The sequence below is a fragment of the Macrobrachium rosenbergii genome, chromosome 22 (genome assembly GCF_040412425.1).
Source record: "Macrobrachium rosenbergii isolate ZJJX-2024 chromosome 22, ASM4041242v1, whole genome shotgun sequence".
In the NCBI taxonomy this organism is placed as follows: domain Eukaryota; kingdom Metazoa; phylum Arthropoda; class Malacostraca; order Decapoda; family Palaemonidae; genus Macrobrachium; species Macrobrachium rosenbergii.
This window is the reverse complement of record NC_089762.1, coordinates 50708003-50727665: the sequence shown is the minus strand read 5'-3', so window position 1 is coordinate 50727665 and position 19663 is coordinate 50708003. Positions and strand designations below refer to the sequence as shown.

General features: G+C 34.9%; 2 long non-coding RNA genes across 2 annotated transcripts in view; one reads left to right on the top strand and one right to left on the bottom strand.

The window, feature by feature from the left end:
- The first annotated feature begins 2741 nt into the window (after nucleotides 1-2741).
- Nucleotides 2742-11812, top strand: LOC136850880 (uncharacterized). The gene is made up of 5 exons (XR_010856771.1): nucleotides 2742-2865; nucleotides 5896-6009; nucleotides 6354-6703; nucleotides 9143-9233; nucleotides 11349-11812. It is a non-coding gene; the product is annotated as an uncharacterized lncRNA (long non-coding RNA).
- LOC136850881 (uncharacterized) overlaps nucleotides 11687-19663 on the bottom strand; it is a 110966-nt gene continuing 102989 nt past the window's right edge. The window contains exon 3 of the long non-coding RNA XR_010856772.1: nucleotides 11687-12146. This is a non-coding gene — a long non-coding RNA (uncharacterized lncRNA). The remainder of the gene's footprint in view (nucleotides 12147-19663) is intronic.

Genomic DNA, 19663 nt, shown 5'->3' with positions numbered 1-19663 from the left:
AAATGCCATTTTAAAGCATAAACTTATTTCAATTAACGTCTTTGACGGCGTATTTCCTCCTTATTTCCAGCTAAAAAATACGTTAATTTAAGGAAAATACGCTTTTAGAATCTTCTTAGATTAATTAGAATCTTCTTATATTAATTAGGAACAATTATATGTCAATTGAAAGCGGAAATAAGCTTGAAAAAAGGTTTGATAACGGTAAAAGAAAAAGCGTCACTTTGACGGGGATCGAACGCGGATATTGAAGATTTTAAAACCAGTGCGTCACCAACTGTACTAATCAAGCAAGCCAAATCTACTTTGAGTTTTTAAGAAGATATATATCAAAGAAAACATACATAAAAACATATATCGTATTTGCTCAGTATTTCGGACTAAAAAATGCATTGCAGGAACGAAATTATTCTTCAAGAATCTACATAAATTATTAAGGAACAAGTCTATAGTAATTAAAAGCTGAAAAAAAGCGAGTTATAAGGTTAAATAAAGCGAAAATAGCGCCAACTTACTATTTCCATTTACACACTTGAAAGCGTGTTTTCTCATTATTTCGAGCTAAAAATACGTTAAATTAAGGGAAATATACTTCCAGAATGAGCGTAGATTAATTAGGAACCATTCCATGTCAATTAAAGGCTGAAACAAGCCTGAAATAAGGTCTGATAAAGCGACAATAGGCGTAAACTTACCATTTCAATTTACGTCTTTCAAGGCGTATTATCGTCGTTTTTCGAACTAAAAGTACATTAATTTAAGGAATATATGATTCCAGAATGTGCGTAAATTATTAAGGAACAAGTTTATAACGTTTAAAGCTGAGAAAAGCACATAATAAGGTTAAATAACGCGAAAATAGCGTATCGTTATAGAGGGAAAGTTAAAATAGTTATTGTTTTGTTGTAAAAATCAGCGAAATCCGTACGCTATTTTCGCTTCATTTTGTCTTATTTCGAACTTTATTTAAGTTTTATTGGTTTAAAAATAATCTCTATTAATTGGAGTTCTTATATATATGATAATTTTGCGGTTTTATTGCAGTAACCATCCGGAAGACAGTCTGCCCTTTGATGAGGATCGAACACTATAGCCCTCGAGATTACGAAGCCTATTCGCTACCAACTGTATCAAAGAAAACGTACATAAATAGTCTGTTAAAATATTGGTAAACTATTTTATTAATTTTCTTTCCGTTTTTAACGGTGTTTTTTTTCGCCGTATTTCGAACTAAACAGCCCATATAATTAGGAAAACATGCTTCCGATATCAAATTAAGCTATCAAAGAACAACTATATAGTGGTTAAAGCTGAAAAAAGCACGTTATAAGGTTAAATAAGGTAAAAATAGCGTAAACTTATTGTATGAATTTACAACTTTGAAGGCGCATTTTTCTCCGTATTTTGAACAAAAAATACGTCAAATTAATGGAAATATGCTTCCAGAATCTGCATAAACTATTAAGGAACAACTCTATAACAATTAAAGGTGAATAAAGCACCCTATAAAGTTAAATAAAGCGAAAATAATTTAATTTCGTTGGAAGGTGAGATTAGTAATTTTTTTCGCCGATAGATGGCGTAAGCCTTCACTTTTTGATCGAAATTAATCGATAAAATTTCTAGTTCCAAATGCTGCCGATAGATGGCGTATGCGTTCACTTTTTGATCGAAATTAATCGATAAAATTTCTAGTTCCAAATGCTGCCGATAGATGGCGTATGCGTTCACTTTTTGATCGAAATTAATCGATGAAATTTCTAGTTCCAAATGCTGCCGATAGATGGCGTATGCGTTCACTTTTCGGCTTAAATTGATAAAATTATTTAGTTCCAAAATTTGATGAATTAACTTTTCTGACTTAAATTAATCAAATTAATTAATTTAGTTCCGAATTTTGTCCATAGATGGCGTATGCATTCACTTTTTTGGCTTAAATTAGTGAAAATAATTTAGTTCCAAAATATGCTGATAGATTACGTAAGCATTTACTTTTTAATTAAATTATTTAATATAATTCTTATTGAATGGTATTTCTCCAAGAATTTTAACAGAATTTTGTTATAAATAACGTGTTCCTAGGTCCAGTTAATTTCCTTTATTGCCAATAGCGTCAACATTAATGGTTTCATCTCTCTCTCTCTCTCTCTCTCTCTCTCTCTCTCTCTCTCTCTCTCTCAGTTCGTGGTAAGGTTCATCATCTCTCTCTCTCTCTCTCTCTCTCTCTCTAAGGTTCTCTCTCTCAATTCTTGGTAAGTCTCTCTCTCTCTCTTCTCTCTCTCTCTCTCAATTCTTGGCAAGGTTGCTCTCTCTCTCTCTCTCTCTCTCTCTCTCTCTCTCTCTCTCTCTCTCTCTCTCAATTCTTGGCAAGGTTGCTCTCTCTCTCTCTCTCTTTGAAAGATAGTTATCTGCTTTAAAGGTACGGCTTTCACGGAGGGATTATTGAAGGTCAATTTAGACATATGATTACATAAAATTCTAAATTATATCCGTCACGTTTGTTTAGTTTCACGTTTTATTGTGAAACACGTTTCACTTGATTTCTCCATAAATTGATGGATATTTGAAACGTAGATTAAGACGTGAAATGACATTTCTCTATAGATCTCGAGAAATTTATCTCGACAAGTAGATTTTTAAACCCTTTGTGATTCATATTCACTTTTTTAAGAGCTCCTTCCCTTCGCAACAGATGGCGTGTCAGTCTCCCTATACGTTTCACAGTGGCATTTCCAAATTCCCTTTTCCTCCCCCCACAGAGATTTAGCCGGTTCTAGGAAAACTGACTTCGGAGCAGGAGAAAATTTGCTTGCCAGTATTTCTGTGCAATTGGTGGTGTGTTCAAGTGTTTTAAAGTGTCCGAAGGTAAATAAGTTGGTTTTCAAGTGTTTTGTAGGTTACAATGTTAAATGTGCCAAGTAAATTTAGTGTAAATGTTCGTAATTGCATTTTTCATCAATTTATTCTAAAACTTGTGCAGAGTTTTGGGTGTTAAATATTGGCGGGCATAGACTAATTTTGCTGAAACAAATAATAGATTGTGCATTTATTTCTATTATGTACAGTGTTTATGAACTATGTACACTTTGTTAGCCCGTTCAAGTGCAGAGTATTGTCAAATGAGGTGAAGGTATAGTATTTTGCTTATTTTTTCAGGGTTATTTTAGTTATTTTGAAGACTGGTTTTTGCCACATGGTAGTGGTGACAGGCGTGGTTCTAAGGTTTAGATTTTGTCACCTTTTGATTCAACTGCGTGAAAGTGACTTGGAGATAGTGGGGTTGCAAGTGCGGTTATTTAATTGTTTTTGCTGGTTCTTAAAGAATTTCGAAGAGACTATTTTCGTATGGTTCATATTAAGCTTGCATTTTCAGTTTATAGTTAGTGAGTTTTTTACAAATTCCATAATGTATGTATTGTGGCTTTTCATATACAATGGTACATAAGTTTTTCATGCTAGACCGTAATTTTGATTTTTACTATAATCTGCTATACAGTATTACTTTACTCGGGTTTAGTTTGCTATTTTCCTTTTCAATATAGGGACTATTTTAAAGTTTAATACTACCTAACTAGTTAATTTTTTTGCTCTAGGGATTATTTCACTTAGTTTTAATCACCGATTTTCCTTTTTAATGTAAGGATTTTAAATGTTAATCCTTAGTTTTAACAAGTGATATTAGTTTTTAACAAAACTGATTTTTAAAAATTTAATGGTAGGTTTAACCAGATTTGTTTTTATATAGGGACAGTATTTTAAATTTTAATACTTTTTCACCAGATTTTAGTTTTATCGTATAGATTTTAAATTTTATTTTAACCAGTAATCTTCGTTTTTAATCTGGGTTTTACTTTAAATTTTAATGCTGTTTAGTCTTAACCACGGATATTTTTTTTTTTTTTTTTGTGGTCCTTTCTTAAATTTAATGGTACCTAGTTTTAACCAGTGATTTTCGTATTTGATCTTTATCTTTGTTTCAGATTTTAATGGTACCTAGTTTTAACCAGAGATTTTCGTATTTGATCTTGATCTGTTTCAGATTTTAATGATACTTCGTTTTATCCAGTGGTTTTATCCAGTGACTTTATTTTAATCCAGTTTTAAATTTTAATATTTAGTTTTATCCAGTGAGTTTTTAGTTTTTAATAATTTTTAAATTTCTACGTCGTATCCAGTGTTAGTTTAAGTTTTAAATTTTATTGCTATTTAGTTTTATCCAGCGTTTTTAGTTTTTAATTTAGTTTAAATTTTACTTCGTTTTATAGTGATTTTAGGTTTTAAGTTTTAAATTTTATTCTTAATTTTATCCATTTTTTTATTTTATTTTAGGGACTTAACTTTTAGGGACTTAACTTGTAATTCTACTTAGTTTTATCCAGTGATTTTAGTTTTTAATCTAGTTTCAAATTTTATTGCTACTTCGTTTTATCTGATGTTTTTAGTTTTTAAGTTTTAAATTATATTGCTACCTAGTTTTATCCAGTGATTTTAGTTCTTTTATCCAGTGATTTTAGTTCTTAAGTTTTAATTTTACTTCGTTTTATCCAGTTTTTATTTTGAGTTTTAAATTTTATTGCTACTTAGTTTTATCCAGTAACTTTAGTTTTAATTAGTTGTAAATTTTAATTTAGTTTTTCCAGTGAGATTTTAGTTTTTAATAATTTTTAAATTTCTACGTCGTATCCAGTGTTAGTTTAAGTTTTAAATTTTATTGCTATTTAGTTTTATCCAGCGTTTTTAGTTTTTAATTTAGTTTAAATCTTACTTCTAGTTTTATAGTGATTTTAGGTTTTAAGTTTTAAATTTTCTTAGTTTTATCCATTTTTTTTTCTTTTAGGGACTTAACTTTTAGGGACTTAACTTTTAGGGACTTAACTTTTAGGGACTTAACTTTTAGGGACTTAACTTTTAGGGACTTAGTTTTATCCAGTGATTTTAAATTTTGGGCACTTTTAAATTTTGGGCACTCTTAAATTTTAATGCTACTTAGTTTTATCCAGTGATTTTAGTTTTTAATCTAGTTTCAAAATTTATTGCTACTTCGTTTTATCTGTTTTTAGTTTTTAAGTTTTAAATTATATTGCTACCTAGTTTTATCCAGTGATTTTAGTTCTTAAGTTTTAATTTTACTTCGTTTTATCCAGTGTTTTTTGTTTGAGTTTTAAATTTTATTGCTACTTAGTTTTATCCAGTAACTTTAGTTTTAATTAGTTGTAAATTTTATTGCTTATAGTTTTATCCAGTGAATTTAGGTTTTAGTCTAGTTTTAAATTTTATTGCTAGTTTTATCCAGTGGATTTAGTTTTTAATCTAGGTTTAATCTAGTTTTGAACTTTATTGCTACTTAGTGATACGGGGCTGAAGTTGGCACTTCAGTATCTGATTACAGATTATTGGAACATTCCAGTTTAACTATAATTTACTCCTGCTGCTGATAAATTGTATGGAAGGCATTTCAGTACGCCTAGACAATAGTTTATAACTTAAGATTCTTGAATACTTAAACACCTTTGCGCTGGTGAAGGAAAAAAGACATTAATTTTCTTCAAACAGGGTCATGAGCTTTAGGTTTTACTATTTTGCTTCACGAATTGAGTTTGGCAATATTTTTTAGTGAGGCTTTTTAGACAGTTTAAGAAATGATTTGATAAGATTAGTTTTAATGCCAGCAAGTTGATTCCTGGTACCTATCAGTGCTCGGGGGACTGGAAAGTTTGAAGTTCTATGAACAAGAGACTTTCGTAGTTTAAGATTTGCTACAGACAAGTGGTGCATGTTTGAAGTGGATCAGGTAACTTGTACCTAGGGGACTTAGTTTTTCAACTCTATTATTTGTAACATGTAAGTCAGCATCGCACACTTACCTAACGAGTAACAATTTCTGTTTTCTTTCAGGTTATGACGGAATGGCCTTTTAGTTGAAAAGTGCTTCTCTAAATTGGAGAGATTAAAGATTTCGAGGAAGCTCGAAGTCTTGTGGAAAAGAAATTTGACTTATTTCTGTGAAAGGTAAGAACCTGGCATGATTAAACTACTTGCGGATTCAGGTTTAAATACTTTGTAATGAGTAAATTTGACTGCAATACAGTTTAGATGTGAATGCTTACATTACTGCATTAGTATTTCTAAAGGTCCTTTGTGTTTTAAAGAGTGGTACTAGGTTGGATATTAAGGAAGTCTTGTGTGTAACATAAATGTAAAGTTTTTTAAAAATTAAATTTGAAGGTTTTAACGTGTTATGAACGTAATATTCAGCAGTTTTCTGCTGAACAGGAAATTTCAGACCAAATAAATATTTTTTGAAGAGTATTTTGAGTAGTTTGAAGCGTTACTAAGTATTTTATTTCTTTCAGGAAGAGAGTTCTCGTCGTGAAGGCTTGGTTGACTGCAAATACTTTTAAAGCGTTGATATCCACAAGAGGTTGAATAACCATTCAAGGAACTTGAGAGAATTCTGGCCAGTGTTTGTGAAGAAGCTTGTTGCATTCTTAGATATTTTCTACTACGAATTTGTCTACTACGAATTTGTCTACTACGAATTTGTCTACTACTTCGAATTTGTCAACTAATCAACGCTTGTATGTCTGCTTGTACTAGACTTTGCCCTTGTGTAACCAGCATGCAGCTGGTATAGTTTCAACGCTCGTACATCTACCTGTACCAGACTATTAGACTCGCCCCTTGTTTAACTAGCATGCGGCTGGTAAGTTTCAATGATCCTATGTCTGTTTTTACCAGACTGTTACTAAACTCTGCCCTTGTGTAGCCAGCATGCAGCTGGTATAAGTTTCAACGCTTGTACGTCTTGGTTTTACTAGATTCTACCCTTGTGTAAACAGCATTCAGCTGGTATATAGTTTCCTAAGGACATATAAAGAGGTCTGTCGTCTTTGGTTTTTCTCTAACGTGTTCCAATGCTTCATTTGTGTAACATATGGAGTGGGTTCTTTGGTGATAGTGCAGTATTTGCACTGAATACTGTAACTCATTATGAATTACTGTATATTAATTTTGTTGGTTTGTAATAAATCCAGTATTGCTTGGCATCCTGTTAAGTGCATAGTATTTGAGTCTGTCATTTACCATTTTTTTAAATTTAGTGAAATTAGCGTACTTATAAATTTTAATAACTGGTAATCCTATCTAACCAGTAAATTTAACTAGTTAACCTTAAAGATCTCTCGAAGATTGAGTTTATATTTATTTTTGTTTTACTACATTATCATTACACAAGAGTTTAGGAGAAAGCTATAAACGCCTAGTTCAGGTACTAATATCCCGAATAATTTGAGGAAATTAAGGCAATTTATCTCAATAGGCAGTGAGCCAAAAATAATTCTAGACCTATGGAGAAAATGATCAGGATCCCTGGATGAAACTAGAATCTTAGACATTTATATTGTTTAATATTTAAAGCAATGCGGTGCTTGTTGTACAGTACCTTGCCATACGGGTGACAAAGGCAACCCTTGCCACTTAATGTATGAAAATTGAAGATGGTAATAAAAGCTTGTGAAAATTGATATCACGCTAATTTACTGTTTAACAAAATTTAGTAAGTTTCTCTATCCTAACGTTCATTTAACTAGTGCGTCACTGGTCGAGTTTGGTCCTCGTGATTACAACTGTAGAATGCAAGTTTTGGAGTAAGGTCCAGGGCCATATTACGGTCCTCTGATGAGTGTTATGGAGTAAAGCGCCTAACTAAAGTGCTAGGCCTTTCTAGGTAGCTTAATCTTGAATATGACTGGTCATGGCGAAAGAAAATCTCAATCTTGAGAAATATAAGATCTCGGCAGACTCCGAACAGTCATGAGCAGTCAGTGAGAGCACCGGATGCAGGTGAACGTCACCCGGACGGCCTATAATACCAACCAGAGGTGGGGGGTTGGGTGGTGGTGTTGGGGGTTTGTTACCCGAGCCAGCACTAGCCTACTAGCCAACCCACCTACTGTAAACATCCTGCCTGCTATAAATACTTTCCACGTAACGTATCTTAACTCAGTCGCTTGTGTACTCTATCATAAATGACAGACAATACGCTGTATGCACGTTAGAGGGAATAAACCAAAGGCAAACGACTTGTGTCCTTAGGAAACTTGATATACCAGCTACATGCTGATGAAATGATTTTAAGACTAAAAGAGAACTATAAGTTAAATGCCGTAAGAACTATTCATTTACTGTTATTAAATTCTGACATTAAACATGTACTGACAGTTGTCATTGTATTTAACAGATAAAATAAATCGAGGGTAGATGGAATATGCAAGGAGTTTCCCACGAATGGGTCTCGCAGAGTACCTCGTCGAGGTCCTCCCGTTTTGATGTTTTGATGGCTTGACGGGGCAATGATCACGGACGTTTCTCTCTCTCTCTCTCTCTCTCATAACCTAACAGTATCTCAGTAACACGACAGCTGCTGGGTCATTGACCTGACCTCACCCTACCCTTCGGCCACTGCTCCTGTAATTACCAAAATCACTTTGATTCTCCTACGGTATAGCACTTACGGCTATATGAAGTTTTGAGATATAGCTTTTTCCCTAATTGACATCCCCACATTACCTATAAATTTTGACTGTAGAATACCTTGACATACTTTCATGGGTTTATTATAGAAAATACTTTTCCATATACTTTCTCGTATTAAAAGAATTTGCAAGTGAAGTCGTGGTAAATGTCACCTATAAGACGATTCTTGTTACGTACGAGAGCAATCTATCGGGGAACTCTCTTTCTCTCTCTCTCTCATCAGCATATCATCAGCTACCATTCAGCTTTCAGTGAAGAAACGTCACGTCACATGCCTCCTCCAGCCTGGTAAACGGTCATATTTGTCTTTGGTATGTTGGTAAATTAGTCTCCTTCGAAGGCAGTTTTATCTGTTGAGATTTTCAAATGGATAACGAATCGATGATCAGTGCCTTAATGCTCATATATTATAGCTTGCTATAACAGTAATACATTTGTTGTAGAGAATTTTATTAATCTCGAAGGCGTTTTTATTGCTTGCCAATGGATACAAACCGATGATCACTGCATTATGCTCGTATATCATTGTCTATTATAGTTTGCTATAACCTCAGTATATATTTGTCACGGAGAATGTTATCGGTTACAATTTTCCTTCTTCCTTCAGGCCAGTTCCTAAGCGTTAGGACAACCGAGACGGGCAAAGTCTCAATGGATTGAAAATCTTCTACCACCCCCGAGAGATTGTTTACCTGAAGGTAAGTCGATTGGTCCTCCTGTCGCCTGCTGGTCACTTGCTGTTTTTTAAAAGGTGCAGGATGTGTGTGTGCGTCATCCAGCCGGGGGACAACTTGATTTTCAGTAAAGCTTGGTTCCACCTGTGTTTTTTCCGTGGCCTTATGCCGAGTAAGAATGATGCTTTGAAATGCATTGACGCTTCCAAGTATGCTATGTAATTATGTGCTGGTCTTAATATTGTGTGGTTAGTTTCCATGAGCACGGGCGCGCGCACGTTTTACAGCAGAGAGAGAGAATTTAAAGTTGTGAAATGTGCAGTTGGTCTAACGGGCGTCTAGGATGCATGCCGTTATCTTATATGTGACTTCAATTATCCATAAGTAATTATCCTTGTGTTATTACTTTGATAAGGCTCATGTGAACATGAAAACTTAGATATGTTCGTTATTCAAAATAAATTCTAATGAAAACTCAAGAATTTCAACATACAATGGTGAAATTTATCTGTTTACTGGTTGTGTAACTTTCGCGATTGAAAGGTGATTAGGAGGTTTAAGGTAAAATAGGGGGTTGGGGAGGAGTAAGAGGAGGAGGAGGAGGAGGGGTGGGGTGGGGTTGGGGCGTTGGTTTGGTGTTTGACGTCACCTGACTTAACCAAGTGCTGCTTCTACGAGTTGTCTGATGTTTGGGGCCGTGTATCTTACTAGCAGGTCTGATGCTGAGGTGCAAGGACAGGTACTGGTGCCGGTCTTAATGGGTTTCTTTGTTTTTCTTTATGCAGTGTGGGCCAGTCATGACCCTGCATTTTAAGCCTTACTTGGCACGGGACTAGGCCTAGTCTTCTGAAGGTAGCAAGAATCTTGAAGCTTGTAAAACTATTTTAATGACATTTTAATAACATACAGGGAAGACAGGCGTGGTTTAGTGTACATGTTCCGAAGGAAACTTGTGCATGCAAATAGCACTTGCACAGTTATTAAAAACTGCATTGATTTAAATGAGCTTTCTGAGTTTTGCTGGTCTCTCACTGGATCTTTTGAAGCGGTGTTTAGTCTCTATCGATACAACCCTCATGTTAGTAGTGCAAGAGGCTTTCTATAGGTTTTCCAGTAAGTTGCAGCGAGGGATTTTCATTTTTTTTTTTTTTTAGTAAGTTTAGCTCGAACATTGAATGCTTTTGTATAGAGACGATTTAGCCAATGAGATAAATTACTTTCGGTAGTTATAGACTTGCTGTTTTCGTTTTATTTTACATGAGTATGACATGCAATTGCGTATTTTAAAACATAGGAGAAAAAAAAGTATTTTGTCCTTCAAGCATTTTTGAAGGCTTGACAATTAGTGTTCTCGTGTTTCTAACATGAGATCGGGACTGAATACACAAGAGAAAAAAAATGGTCTTATTTTTTTCATTCTGTTCTTTAAAGTAAGCAGTGATACTTCTTAGTCTTTTCATAGTAATTGTATGGTAATTTCATTGTTCACTATTATAAAATCCATTACTTTAAGTTTGTCATGTCGTTGTTCCAGAATCTTAAACATTTGCTTTTATTTTGTCATTTCATTATTATTTGCTTTTGTAATTTCGTCAATTTTATCATTTGGTTTTTAATTTTGTAATTTAATTGTCACAAAATGCTGTTTGCTTTTAAAGTTTGTAATATTTGCTTTTTAATTTGTTCATTTGCTTTTTAATATTTGCTTTTTAACATTTGTTTATTTGCTTTTTAACATTTGTTTATTTGCTTTTTAACATTTGTTTATTTGCTTTTTAACATTTGTTTATTTGCTTTTTAATATTTATTTGCTTTTTAATATTTATTTGCTTTTTAATATTTGCTCATTTGCTTTTCTTAATATTTGCTCATTTGCTTTTTTTAATATTTGCTCATTTGCTTTTCTTAATAATTGCTCATTTGCTTTTTTTAATAATTGCTCATTTGCTTTTTTTAATAATTGCTCATTTGCTTTTTTAATATTTGCTCACTTGCTTTTTAATATTTCATTGTTACAAATTTGCTTTTTAATATTTGCTCACTTGCTTTTTAATATTTCATTGTTACAGAGTTTTGTATGTCATTGCAGTTTTAATGATTTTGTAAAGAAAACTAACACAGGATCTTACTATTTTACAGGCCGACAGAGGGAAAAAAACAGCGGAACCATATATACTCTTCAGCACAAGGGGAACTAAGGCCTCAGAGCAAGACGACTGGAGAGCAAGAGAGCAAGACGACTGGAGAGCAAGAGCGCAAGACGACTGGAGAGCAAGAGAGCAAGACGACTGGAGAGCAAGAGAGCAAGACGACTGGAGAGCAAGAGAGCAAGACGACTGAGGACGACGTCGGAACGCCTCTATCATAATTACATAAGCCGGTAATCCAGGGCTGTTAAAAAGAAATTTCTGGACGTCTCACTATTTAAAAAAAATATATTGATTTTTAATTTTTTTTTTTTTTTTTTTTTTTTTGGGGCTGTGGGGCGGCTGCTGGCTGGCTGCTAGCTGCAGTACCTTATCCGGGATGTATTTACAGATTTGCAAATTTTGTATAAACTGGAGTCAGCTAATTTTTATTTTTATAATAAAATATAAAATGGCCTTTAAAGTTTTCATTACCTTTTACAACAAGGGAAGATACTGAAACGAGTCAATTTTTATAAATATTGTTTATTATTTAAGCCATAAGCCAGGAAACATTTCATTCCAAGTAATGATATTTTTTTCCAAACTTCTAGCCTGAGTTGCCATCTAGTTATATATTGAATGTTTTTTGGAGATAGTGCGATTTGTAGTGAGCACTAGTACCGGTGAGACGCAGAAACCAGGTGGCACCTCGAGTAGGAATGTGAAGACGGCCCGTAGATTCTCCTCAACGTCTGTCCGGAGATACTGGGTCAACTTTCTTCTATACTCTCCTCAGCTCAGTAGTTGCCTGAAATGTTACTTTCATTAGAATTTTAATTCAACATCTACAACACAACTTCACTCGAATGGCATTAAGTAAATTAACCATAAAACCTAGTTTTTCTTTCAATCCCAGTTGTACGAAGAAAATAGGACATGAAAACGCAAATATATTTCTTGTCACAATCTAGTTACCAAGACTTTGGTAGATGGCAAATATACCTAATCATGCTATAATAAGATAAGCACTGGATGTTTTTGCTGCTTCACAGGAAATTTAAGGACATTTAACTAGTTAACTTTGTTTACTGGCACTGTGTACTGAATAAGGCAGTTTAACCGGGTACGTTATATATACTTTGCACACTTTAAACAGGGTTGCACAAATTAAACATGATTTATGTACTTTTTGTAAAGACTTAACTACGTGAAACTAGGCTTCAAAACTACCTCCTCTACAGAAATATAGCAACGGAGCTTCAAAACTACCTCCTCTACAGAAATATAGCAACGGAGCTTCAAAACTACCTCCTCTACAGAAATATAGCAAGGCCAAGGATAAACTCAGATTTAGAAAGTAAAAACTACCTCCTCTACAGAAATATAGCAACGGAGCTTCAAAACTACTTCCTCTACAGAAATATAGCAAGGCCAAGGATAAACTCAGATTTAGAAAGTAAAAACTACCTCCTCTACAGAACTATAGCAACGGAGCTTCAAAACTACCTCCTCTACAGAAATATAGCAAGGCCAAGGATAAACTCAGATTTAGAGAGTCTGCAAATTAAATGGAACTTAAGGTACCACTAATCAAACATTAAGTGGGATAAGTAAGTTACGTAGCTATTTGAACTTCTACTGAATCAGCAAAGAAGGGATTTCGAAAATGAGAGAGAGAGAAAGTGTTTTTAAGATCTGAGGGCGGACAGAAAAAGTGGACGGACAGACAAAGACGGCACAACCGATTTCTTTTACAGAAAACTAAAAGAAACAATCGATTTCATCAGGGTAGGCTTACTCATGGCGCTAACAGGCCTATTCGTAGCAATACCCAGAGCTGCTAGAAGTGCTAGAAGAACTTCGGGGAACAGCAACGCCGATAGCAACACCAGCAACTCACGGAGTTAAGTCTTAGTAAAAAAGAGACAGACAGACACAGACATTTAAGACCTACAACAGAAAGGCAGTGGATATTTTAGTAACAGTAGGTCTATAATAGACTGCTGTTCCAGTTACACCTTCATTCATTTACCCTTTATGCTGCAGTTGCTCTAGTTATTTGTAATACGTTAAAGGCTCATTTGTAATAGAATACCACTGAGTCAGTTTTCTGTATTGTAAGTCACTTTCGTTTTCTATGAGTTTCATATCGGCAGCAGTGATATAAATCAATTGTATAATCTATACCTGGCGGAAATTGTTATGATTTCGTGGAGTTTTGCATATAAGGTTGGATTCTCTTTACGAAATTATTGTCTTAAACTTTTTATCACTGATGTATGCAGGATTAAGTCCAAGGCGTCTCCCATACCCCTACAAAGGGAATTCGTTTTGAGCCAAAAAATGACTATCACTAATTTTGACGTTTTTAGTCGCAAGATGTAGCTAATCTCATCTACTACACTATTTTATTCCTTAGAAAAATAATTTTATCTCTTCAGCGGCTAGCTTCAACCACTAAAAGATCAACGTGGTACATGGATTTTCATGTTCACAGGGGAAACTTTAAATCCATCAAAACTAGCTTTGTTGGTTATACACTAACGACTCCTTGAAGACGTCTACAACGCCATAGAAACCAAGATACCTTTTTCTGCTACTTTCTGATAATTTAAAATGTCAACGAAAGGTCTAGAACAGCACAGCAAACCCAGTGTAGTGAAATCGTTCACAGTAAGCCAAGATTAAATTAGCCAGGATTAAATTAGACTGTCTCAGTTGTTGTGCAAAAACCCAAATTAACCTTGATCCGACAGGGAGAGAGAGAGAGAGAGAGAGAGAGAGAGAGAGAGAGAGAGAGAGAGAGAGAGAGAGAGAGAGATATTTGGCTTATCAACCCATCAGAGACTGTGTTCAAGATTAGAAATACTACATTTTCGTTCACGAGTGTGATAAAATTTGACCCCCTACATTGCTGTTTGAATTACTAAGTAACCAAATGAACTAACTAAACTGATGGAGTTTTAAGATATTCCTGTTGACGTTTACTAATAAAAAAAATAGAGGGATATCATAGGAATCATTAACGGTGCAAAAGCTTGCATGCAACGCACACACACACACACATACATATACATACATATATACATATATATATATATATATATATATATATATATATATATATATATCACATATATATGTGTATATATATATCTATATATGTATATATAGATATATATAATTATATATGTGTGTGTATCTGTAAATATGTACGTATGCGAATTAATTTCAACGGAATCATAAATAGTGAGGAATTATCATGCCTAATAATGAAATTGCAAACTTCATCACCTCTGCTAAGGGGATTATGTTTTTGGTTCCATTCGTTATTCATAGATTTCTTTGTCTATTCGTTAACAGGACTGCGCAAAAAATTATGCGCAGATTCTCATGAAAATTTTACCAATAGGTGGAGCTCATGTCTGGCAAAAGGTGATTAGACTCTGTGAGAGATGTGAACATAATTTCGGCAGATGTCTGTAAAATGGAGAACTGCAGTTTCTGCAAAATTTTCGAAATTGAGATATGCCACCTATTGGGATCGTGAAACACGAATGCACAAGTTACTGCAGTTTCATAATGATTCTTCGATGCTTTCCACGAGTATTTAGGGGGTCCCAATTGCAGTATCTGCAAAATCAGTACTAAGGCAAGGGAGTATCTACCATTTTTCTGTTTTGTATTTTTGCAGATACTGCAGTCTTCCATTATTGTTAGTGTCAGCGTTTTGGTTAAACAACCAAATAACAACAACAATCACAATATCATCATTATCACAACAGTCATAAGCACTGTTAGCCGCAGTGGAAGTCGTATCATACAAGCGCCATTACCGGACCGCTCAAGAATTCTCCCCCAACTTTCGCGAAGAAAATTAAATTTATCTCGGAACGAGACGAGAGGACGAGAGCCTCAATTTTCGCCTAATGATGACCATTAGAGGAATTCTGTTGTCGCATCAAGCCAATTATCTCATTAGCCCGAGTCAATTAGAACTGATCCCCCCGGACGCGGAAAAGCACTGAGACGGTGTTTCTTCTCGAGGGCATTAGGGAGGCACCAGATTATCAGCGATGGGGTTCAAACTTATTGGTAGGGATTGATCCGGTGGAACTGTCACTTACGATCTTTGCCAAGGCGAGTCTTAATGAAAGATCGTATAGAATAGAATATATCGAATTTAGACCAAAGGCCTGACGCTGGAACCTGTGAGGTCATTCAGCACTGGAAAGAAAATTCAGAGTAGGTAGGTTTAAAAGGTGGAAAGCCCGACGAAAAAAAAGAATATGAACGGATGTACAGTAAAATGGAATGAAAGAGGTTGCAGCTGGGGGCCGAAGGGACGCTGCAAAGATCCTGACGGCACTACCCCCTGCGGGGAAAAGATCGTATAGGAATTAGATCTGACGTTTGAAATGCTGCCTCTGGAATGTGTAGATTGCTTAGTGGGATGGATAACTAGAGGGAGTAATGAAGACCAAGTAGAGACGAATGACAGAAAATGGGAAATATGGAAAACTTATGAGGACTAGCCTCAAAGAGAATGAGAAATCGTCATTACATGAGAGGAAAATTATTGGAAAAAATTAAAAATGAAGGTATTAGCAAACTGAATAAACTATATATATATATATATATATATATATATATATATATATATATATATATATATATATATATATATATATATATATATATATATATATATGTGTGTGTGTGTGTGTATGTATGTATATTTGTGTGTGTTCGAATGTTATTTATACAAATATTAATCCTTATCGAATTCACTGTACCTTGGGAATTACTTACACCCAATGGGACGTTGAACGAACAGATAATAAAAAAAAATGTTTAGAAAAATTATGCCCTTTCCATGACATTAACATTAAATTCATCGCACTGACCATGATTTAAAGGTGCTACAAACAAGCCTGGGTCTCGTCTCATCTCCACCCCGCTGTCTTACAGTTCTCGTCTAAGCAGGTTTAGGTCTCCCAACCCCTCTGGCGCTCAGAGGAGCCCAGCTGACACTCTCACGTACCGTTCTCCCCGGATTGGAGCGAAGGACATGTCCAAGATAAACTCTCTCTCTCTCTCTCTCTCTCTCTCTCTCTCTCTCTCTCTCTCTCTCTCTCCTTCATCATTATCTCACCTGCACGTGGAACCTCCCTAATTTCCCTTGCGGTGACATTGATTATTTAATCCTTCCGGCTGACTCACAATGTTGATGCAGCTTTATTCTCAAAACGGCAAAATCTTTAGGGATATTCCTCGGTCAGACGAGTTGTCACTGACTTGAACAGCCATTCAGTTTGATGCTGAGTTGGGAAGACTTATTTTTTTTTATATACTTCTAACAGAATAATAAGCATAATTAGTTCAATTACACACGTACGTGCCAACACACACACACACAAACATATTTTTTAACATTATGTCGTTTTTCCTGCCTCTGTCTGTAGCAGAAATCACAGCTGATCGAAATAGACGTTCGTACCCCGGTTAAAACGTTCTTTTCGAAGTGAGACGTTATTCGAACATGGCGTCGTTCCATTCGATTCAAAATTTATGCTTTGTTCTAACGGCAAAAGTTACCTCGCATTGTTTTACTATATTGCTTTTGGGGACACACAGAAAAACTAGGGAATAAGAGTACTTCGCTGACACCAGTTTAAAGGAAGTTTGTTTTTACAATCATGCGATTTTTTGTTAACGTAAATATATCTTATTTATCTCTCAATGAGAAAGCTTTTAAAGTTCCACAAAGTAGTGTGTTTTTTTTTCACTAGGTTTTTAATCTAAGTTTCAAACCTAATTAATTTTTTTTTAATTCATGCATTATCTCTTGTCCTGAAGTAGAAGGATTCCTGTATTTCCCTTCACCTTCTCTTACTTCCTAATGAGGAACACATTCTTTGGAAACTTGAATTTCAAGTCAATGGCCCCCTTTGGTGGACTCGTTCCATATGAATGGGGTTCGCCTGAACATATAATAATATTAATTGTACGTAAATCCTACCTCTGGTTTTATATAATTATGTATACATACATATATATATATATACATACTGTATATATATATATATTAATTATATAAAGAAATTTTGTTCGTCCATGGCAAGTTGATGGTACCTACTTAGTTTCATGAACCGGTAACATTTGCGTGAGTCAATTTCCTTCAGAGAGAGAGAGAGAGAGAGAGAGAGAGAGAGAGAGAGAGAGAGAGAGAGAGAGAGAGAGAGAGAGAGAGAGAGAGAGAGAATGTGTTTAATATTTGGTCGAGACCTTTCAGGAGAAACTGTTGCTTACGACAACTCAGATAAAAATGCGTATATACTGTATAATTAAATCGCGCGACACCACAGCATTTTATTACGGAAAACGTTATGTTATTTAGTCAAGTTTCAGTCATTTGTTGAAACCATTAACTTCAAAAATATTTAATTTCTGTCATGATAATGAAGTTTATACAAATTATATATTCTGATGCCTTTCTCGTCACTGATACGGATTAACAACTCACTCAATTTCACATTGATGTCTTTAGAAGTAATCAACTCGCAATCACGTGTGGAACAGAAATAAATTCATGACTCACATCGGGACCTGTGTGGCTCAGTTGGCAGCCCCCTTACCTTTCAATTGAAGGACTTAGGTTCGACCCAGTATGGGTCAGAAATTTATTAATATTATCTTTTACCTGATTATTTTTCAGGTATCTGTGCTATGCAGTAAGACTATAGACTGATGGATCAGTGAAAGGATTTTACAATTCTGTAGTACTGCAGCAGAGGACCAGGATAGATGGAGTGCAAGAGGTACTGGAAAAATAGTTCCTTTGCAATCACGAAGTGAGAGAGCGCCTTGAATAGAGGTGACTGGCGCAATACTTGTAGGGTGGTTCGACGCGATACTGATGAGCCTTCTGTTTAGATTTACGAAACGGCAATTTTGTGTAAGTTTTCTGCTTGGAGGATTCATCCATGATTCGGTAATTAACTAAAGACTATTGCAAAAGAATTGACATTTTCCTTTTGAAATTTCCAGCAAGAACATCTTTAATTTGCTCTTGAAAACTTAAACACTTTGAACTGGAGATATTTGTCACCCAAACTGTAAAAATCAGTTCAATCTTCGAATACATTCTAGCGTCAAACATTTGAATATCATAATTTCATGAAAAGCTTTGCTCAGACTAACGTCTTCCATGTCTGTTCGAGAAGTGAATCCAGTTTCATCTTTGCCATCGTTGTTTTACTGGACAGATTTTACTCTAAGAAAAGGCATTTGCTTTCAGTTCGTATTTATGGTAAAAAATCCCTGTAATAACTCTTTTTGCGGGATCATTTGCAACAGATATTAGAATTTCAATTATGGGTTGGTGTTCTTCAGTATGCTAAAGAATTCCCACTAACATAAAGAAAGCAAATGAAAATAAAAAGAATTTTACGATCCTGGAAACGGAGATTTCTGCTTCCATTCTAGAAAAACCTGTTAAAGTCCTTTGTTTTAACATTGGTTTGTTTTTCGTGTTCCAGCACCAAAACCCAAGAGAAACGAATACTGCGTAATCAGGCAAGCAGTTTTAAAGAGTTTTTTTTTTTTTAAGAATTTTCCCCAAACGACGAGATGTGAATTTCTATTCGGGTTACATTCAAAAAAGTAAATTCCTATTCCCTCTACTGGATCTATGATATGTTTATGCCTTAATTACAAACATACATATTTTGACTGAAAGCCAAAAGATTTGAGTAAAGAAGGCAAAAATATTCCGATACAGTAATGTGCAAGTCCACAACCCAACAGAAACACCGCAGATATAATTATATTTTTATTATTTCAATAGCTGAAACCTATTCACATGGAACAAGCCCCACAAATGTGGCCACTGGCTTGAAGTTCAAGCTTCCAAAGTATGTTGGTTTCAACCTCCCACCGCAGCAGATCCCACCCTGCAGCAGTAACTGATCATGATACAGAGCCAATAATTTTTCATCACCCTGGAGGAGACGCGAATCCGCGGCATCTGAGTGGCATGCCACGACGCTAGCCACCTTACCAACGAACCAGTATAAATTTATAACTTGACTGAAAGCCAGAAGATTTGCGTAGAGAAGGAAAAAATATTCCAATCCAGTAATGTGCAAGTATACACCCCCACAGAAACATCGCAGATATAATTGATAATCCTGACAATTTCTCGAAATTTCAGATCGTCAGGAAATGGAAGCATATATATTCTACATGACGTTTTAACCAACTGATAACTGAGAACTCTCTCTTACTCTAGGCACCACATATGAGGAATCTTATCTATCTATT